Source organism: Hevea brasiliensis, unplaced genomic scaffold (assembly GCF_030052815.1).
Source record: "Hevea brasiliensis isolate MT/VB/25A 57/8 unplaced genomic scaffold, ASM3005281v1 Scaf76, whole genome shotgun sequence".
In the NCBI taxonomy this organism is placed as follows: domain Eukaryota; kingdom Viridiplantae; phylum Streptophyta; class Magnoliopsida; order Malpighiales; family Euphorbiaceae; genus Hevea; species Hevea brasiliensis.
In genome coordinates, this window is record NW_026615295.1 from 144490 (window position 1) to 151925 (window position 7436).

Here is a 7436-nt window from a genome sequence, read left to right on the forward strand (position 1 = left end):
TAGGTAAAAGTGAAGCTAAATTTATTTTAGGTTTATGTTAGTTCTAGTACTGAAACATTGTAAAATTGTGTGTTTCAGTTGGAAAGGATACTGAAAGAACCCGAGGAACCAGTCGAGGCCAAGAGGCGACTCATTGAGGTTTGTGCACAACGCATAACTTTGTAAATTATTTCGCATATTGTTTTGAATAATTTGAATCAGTGAATTATGACAATTTTTATGATGTTTTGATTTAAATTGTGGAAAGTTAGTTGTGTATATTTGAAATGACAATGTTTAGCAAATTGTTAAGATAAGTTTTGAAACCACAGTGTCATGACCATATATTTGAACACCTCACTAGCATGACTAGTGTAATTAGTTTTAATTTTGATTCCTTCTCCGAGAAGTGTTGAGGTGTGCCAAGAGAAGAGGATGTGAATGGATATCCATATATTTGAGCTAGCTAGCCTTGTGATATGATTTTCTTTAGCCTCCTGCTATTGAGATTCTATTTGTTTCGACAGGCATGATCTAACTGTGGGTATTATGAAATATGTTTTAATACTTTGAAATGAACTTGGTTTGCAATTAAAATCTCATAATGCATGATTTGTACTTAATTCTCATGTTCAGCCAAATTTTTGAATAAATGTGATTTAAGTTTTGCATAAAGATTATTTTAGTATGTTGTGCACCACTGAGTCCTAGTACTTAGCGATAGCTTCTATTGCTGTCGCAGATACAGAGATTAGAGGAGCAGCAGATCGAGTCATTGAGGTGTGAGGAGCTATCACTTGAAGTCACCTGCATAATTTATACCCTAATTGTAAATATTTCTTTGATGTATATATTGCATATAAATGTATGGACATGTAAATGGGTCTTGAGCACTTGTACAAAGTTTGTATGAAGTTTATAATAAAAATTTAGTTTAAACTTCCTTGATGTAAATTTTGTAATGATGTATATATAAATTGTTTTGTCTCTAATGAAATATGAATGAAACTATTTTATTTAATTTGAATGAAATGGATTGCTAGTATTTTGATGATTATTGATAGTGGATTTGAAATTTGAAAGTTGATAAATGTGTTGAGAAATTGATTGAGATTGAGTATGAAATTGAAGCAATGTTGAGAAAAATTTTTAGAAGTTGTTTTTACAGTATTGAAAAACTGCTTTCTCAAAATACAGAGGGAACTTTGTCAAAATTTTTATAAAATTTATGTAAAATAAAATAGGCCAAAAATATTAACTAGTTTTAATTTTAACTAAATGTTTTAAATACTTATTAGAAAATGCTCACCACTTATCAAAAATAAGAAAATTGTTTTAAAATCCCTTGTAGGGTACTTAATGAGTTATCGAGGTGAAGTTCTGTAGTTCATTAGGTATTCTACTAATCATGTTATGCCTTACAGAGGGGTAAGGTGTGACACTCCACAATACATTTCTTTTCTTTTAATTTATAATTCTAAGGTAATTTTCAAAAATAAAAGATTAAAAATAAAACATTAATTTTTATTCAAATTCGTTAGCTAGGCTAATTTGGCCATAAAATAATAGTTTTGGACTAAGTTCACTAATAAAAGTTTTTGTGTATAATTGACACTGCCAATAATTCAAGCACCAAATTGTCCTTCATTCCATTTTAATTAATGTTGTCAAAATTATCCGACATTGAAAGGCGTATATTCATTTGCATTAAATTCAAACATGTATGTGACACTCTTTACCCTTCTATAGTGTAATGAGCAAGATATGCCACACAAGCAGCTGTAACACCATATCTTATTCCATTACAATTTACCCTTTCATAATTCATTTATTTATTAGTCACTATGTAAATTCTTACCATTTTTATTATTTATTTACAATTTTGATCAATTTAATTTTTTGTAAATTTTATAGAAAATCACAAAGTGCCACCAGAATTGGAAAGACATTCTTTCCAACTCTAAAAACACTCCTAATATGGTTTTCAAATCCACAACTCCAATATATATATCACTCAATCTCCAAATTTCAACACAAATTCCAAAATTTGTTCATCTCACATTTCAAATCAATTTCATGAATAACTCCTCAAATTTTATTAATTAACAAAATTTACAAATAATTACAGTAACATATAATTACATATATTTGCATCATCATATAATTACATGAGTTCGTAATTACATACAAGAACATAAAACTAGTAAAAATGCAAAGTAAACAATACAACCCAAAACCTAACGCCCTACTAAGAGCATCGCAGATAAGAGGTGACTCGACTCGCGCATCTAACTAATCACCCTGGCTCGAGGTCCGCTGGCTCCCCAAAGGTGTCTCCAGACTACGCATGGCAAAGCGATGAGCTAAGCAATACCGCTTAGTGGTGCCAATATAAAATAAAATAGCTAAAATAAAATGGATGTGCGTAAGATATGCTAATATTTTATGCAAACCGAAGTTCGCAATTATTTGTAGTGTTATTAATCCGCACTTTTAGGTTAATTATTTGATTAAAATTTGTCAAGATTTATTTCAATTGCCTAAGTAACCTATGCTAGTCGCACTGCATCGATAAACGGTAACCGACATCGTACCAAGTACTGCTATCACACCATCACAAAGTGTCTCCGTAGGTAAATGTAACTAATAAGTCAGATAATTATAAGGCACAAGGCCAAGTATGGTAAATACAATCAAAATAGCCAAAGCATATTATATCACGTAATGACACGAAGGCCATAAAGCATAGAATGGCGTGAAGCCATATGCAGATTACAATGTAACCCTATCGGCATGCTAACCTATCTAACCCAATCTTTCTAGGCATACTAGGCATTTTATACAAGAAATTATGTAATTACTTATATTTGTAGTATAGAGGTTACTATTCATTTAACTATTTCCACTCAAAGATTGAATTTTTAATTTATAATAGACTTGTTGAGCCTAAGTTCACCATGATACCACATTTTACATTTTATTTTTATTGGCATTGATTGCCAAACTCAATTCCTAACCTTCTAGGTTTTTTTTAAATTTTCGTAATTTGAGGTCTATGTTTACTGCTCCATTGACCTTACTACAATGAAATTTTGATAAAACTTCCTTCATAAAAGTTGTTCCTTATTACTCTTCTTTAATTTTCTTTTTGAATAATTCAATTTGGAGTTTTCTAGTTCAAGTTATGCTAATTTTTTTAGGACTGGTTGGATTGGTATCTACCTGCACTTCGCGTAAATGGTTATGGCGCTTTGATAATTCGAATTTGGTTAGTAATTCGTATAGTTTATGATCAGAATTTGGTTTGGTGTCCTTCATGAAAGTTGTTCAAAATTGTCTAAGCTTTTATTGATATAAAATTCAGGTCAATTGAACATTTCTACACTGAGTTATGATCATTTGAACAAACACTGTTCATTTGGTCATTTTCCAGGGATAGCTTGTGTGTCACTCAAATTGAGTCAATTTTTAGATCAACTTATGTTGGTTTTCTGTGCAGGGTTTCTTTACAAAAAATGTGACATTATGTGTCAATTTTCACTTCCAATTAGCCTTATACCAATTGAAGTTACCCAAGTCTAGTTAGGGCTGTCCAAACACACTAGACTTCAAGAGTCCAGATCACCACACAAGGCAAAATCTAACCATTTCATTATCAAATGCCTCAATTCACTTTATAGGATGTTCAAACCTTACCAAATGGTCACTAATTGACCATTAAAATGTTCATACACCATTTTATGAGCAAAACTCTAATTTTGCTCAAACCCTAATTTGTTAAAATTACAAATCTCATGCAAGTTCATTCAATTTCACTTCTATTCATATATACACTTTAAGTAACATAAATATACAAGTTTAATTTAATCAAATTCTTCAAAACCTTAACCCTCTCTAAGGGACCGAAATTTCCACTTCCTCCTTAAGCATAGATTCCTTTCCTTTTAGATAAATTTTCAACTTCCATTAACTCACTTGTAAGATTCAAATAACAATTTTAAGGTTTCATGGCACATACCTCTCTTGTGGAAATTCCTAAGCTCCCACAACTTCAATTTCTTCTTCTTCTTGCTCCCAAAGTGCTGAGCAAGGTTGAAGGATAAATTTTTGTGTTTTGAAGGTAGGAAATCATGGTGGAAATTGGAGAGAATTAAGTTTGAGAAGAAGAAATGGATGAGCTCTCTATACCCATGGTGGTTCGACCTAAACACCCAAGGAAGAAGATGAAACTAAATTTTGTTTTATTTATTTTCTTCTTATCTTTTTATATATGTTTGTCTTATTTTTATTGATAGTAATTTTAATTGCATCATTATGAGGCCATTATTTGACTTTTGTTTCCATTTATTTTATTTACTTTTTTTTCTTTACTACTCATTTTTAATTTCATTTTTAGCAATATTTATTCATATTTTATGTCATATAATTTATTTACTTAATGGGACAAGTTGGTCAAAAATCATCTCTGAAGACGAAATGATCAAAATGCTCTCTGTTTGTCTTAACGAGCTAAAATTGTGTGTACCGATTGATTTAATTTTTCTTGTATTTTCTTAGCATTTTATTATCATCAAAACCCCAATAATCCTTCCTTGAAATCTCAAAAATTATTTCATTGAGTTTTCCCCAGGTCTAGGGTTGCTAAAAGCCTTCACCGTCACTTCCCATTAGGGTCACTCATCGCTGGGGCTACGACTCATTTAACCTTAGTGCATTTTATTTCTAAAAATTTTCCTTAATTTTTCTTATTATTATTTGATTTATTTATAACTCCTCACTCTAGTCTGATGCATGCATTTTAGATCATCATTTAGGAGTAATTTTTGCACATAATTTACCCTTATTCATAGCTATATTAGTATATATTTAGTCAATTTTACAATTTTCACATTTCTTAGTTTAATTTTTCGAATTTATTTGTTTTGTAGGTTAAATTTGGAGAAATTTGATGTATTTTGATCAGAGTAGCCATTTGGAGGAGATTAAAATCGAATTGCAAAAATTTTGAAGTTGAGTAAAAAAATGGCCGAGAGCGACACAACCTGCAGCACAACCGAATTAGCTTATGTCGCAGGTTGTGTCGATCGCCGATATTCACGCCGAGCGACACAACCCGCGACACAACCGACTCGCTTATGTCGCTTTTATCGAAAATTGTTGACGTGGCATTTCGCTATCTACCTTTTACCTCACTTTCTCTCGATCCTTCCCTTTACCCATTCTAGAACAAATTCCTCGCCTATATAAAGTGCCCTTTATCACTTTCTTTCCATAGAGAGCAAGGGAGTCATTTTCGGAAAAGTTAGAAAGAGAGAAGGAGGAGCACCTTCTGCATTTTCTTCCAAAGCAGAAGAAGGATCACGCTTCGCACTTTTCTCACAGAGATCCTTCGCAAATTTGTCGGGTTTTTCTACCCCTTAAGCTTACATTTCCATTATATCTTCAGTTCATCCTTTGGGTTTGACTTTAAACAATTATTTGTGAGTAGTTAATTGAGATTATAGAGATGGGTTTGTAAATATTGATTTGTATTGTGGTTTTGAACTGATATAGCAATTTAAATGGGATATGATATAATTTGATTTATTGATTGTGTGCTTATTTAATTGCTTGATGAATTGGACCTCATTAAGTTAAGTTTTAATACTTAAAATATGGACCAAAAGTGAATATTGGGGATGGATAATCTTGCAATAAACTTTATTTTCTTGGTGTTAGAAATAAGCTAAGAAGATTAAGGGAATTTTCCAAAATCAATTTTATGCATTAGTTGGGTTTTTGTTAGATTTGAAATACCGTGAAAACAGTGGTTTGATTTAATGAAACCAATTTTGAGATGCTTGAAAAAGGTTTCAAAAATTTAAGAATTGATTTCTCAAAATTGCAATTCTCATGTGTTTGGCTAAATTAATGATAAACCACATGCAAACAATATTGAAAATCCAATCTCTAGAATCAATTTAATTTTCATTGAATTTAGATTTAAATCCTCCAAATCTCATAAATAGCAATTTAAATCCAATTTAAATCCAATATCTAGAATTACTTTATTTTTTTAGATTTAATTGTTCTTAATTTCATAAATAGAAATTTCAAATTAATTTTTGGTAATCTAGTCTAATTAATTTTAGTTAATTGTTTGATTTAGCATTAATTCCTTAAATACCAATTTTAATTCCAAATTTCATTTTACATCTTTAATTTTTGTCTTAATTTTAATTTTTAGATTTTATTTTCAATATCTTTTAATTTTTGTCATTCTAATTAGCTTATACTTTTATTTCCAATTTAAGCACAATTCTCGTGGATCGATATCATTTTTTAAAACTATACTATCGCGGACTGCACTTGCGACACACCGTATCAAGTTTTTGGCGCCGTTGCCGGGGAATTGTTTGTTTTTAAGTTGGATTTTAATTGTTTTAAGCTAATTAGAATTTTTATTTTCTTTTATTTTCACTATTGTTCCTTGTGTTTTTCAGGTACTTTTCTTGTTTATGAGACGATCAAAAGCACAAGTGATACCGAATTGTTGTTCAACTCAAATTGAAAAATTCACGAGCCAACAAAAAGGAATACAAGAGAAGAAAAGAAGCGTAAAAGAAGAACAACAAATATTTGAGCAAGAGGAGACAATTGAAAATATGGAGAATCAAAATAGAGCTATTGGTGGAGATAATGGAGGAAACGAGCAAACGGGCAAAATGTCATGTTAATCAAAATGATCCTCAAAGAAGATCCATGTTAGATTATGCTTTTCCTAGATGTACCGATGTGAGAGATAATGCATCTATTATTGGAGCTAATCAATTTGAATTAAAATCGGTCTTATTCAAATGGTTCAATTCACAATTTGGAGGTAGCCCACTTGAAAATCCTCATTCTCATTTGAAGAAATTTTTGATGATATGTGGTACACAAAGACAACCTGAGTTTCGATGAAGTTATTCTACCACCTTATTTCCATTCTCTCTTCTGGATTCAAAGATTGGAGTGGTATGATTCACTTCCACAAGCTATTATAGCTACTTGGGAGCAAATTATCTCAAGCTTTTCTATCTCAATTTTTCCCACCCGGAAAACTACTCATTTGAGGAATTTGATGGTAGCTTTTAAACCAAGAGATGATGAAACTTTGTATGAATCTTGGATGAGATTTAAGGAGCTTGAAAGGCAATGTCCTCATCATGAAATACCAAATGGATGATTGTTCGCATTTCTACACTGCAGTTACTCCACCATAAGAAACACAATTGATTCACAAGGTGAGGAGATTTCATGAGAATGACAAGTGAAGAATGCTATGATCTATTAGAGAAGATTGCTCATAATACCCATTTATGGGGAAATCCTAGAGCACTTGAGCCAAAGAAAGCCGATCTATGAACTAGACTCGCTTAGCTACATGAATGCAAGATTTGACCAGCTGACTCACTTTCTTAGTGATTTTTGCACAA

General features: G+C 31.3%; 1 non-coding gene across 1 annotated transcript; it reads right to left on the bottom strand.

Moving 5' to 3' along the window:
* Positions 1 to 7066: 7066 nt before the first annotated feature.
* Positions 7067 to 7173, bottom strand: LOC131177728 (small nucleolar RNA R71). The gene has a single exon (XR_009147056.1). It is a non-coding gene; the product is annotated as a small nucleolar RNA R71 (small nucleolar RNA).
* Between the last annotated feature and the right edge of the window lie 263 nt (positions 7174 to 7436).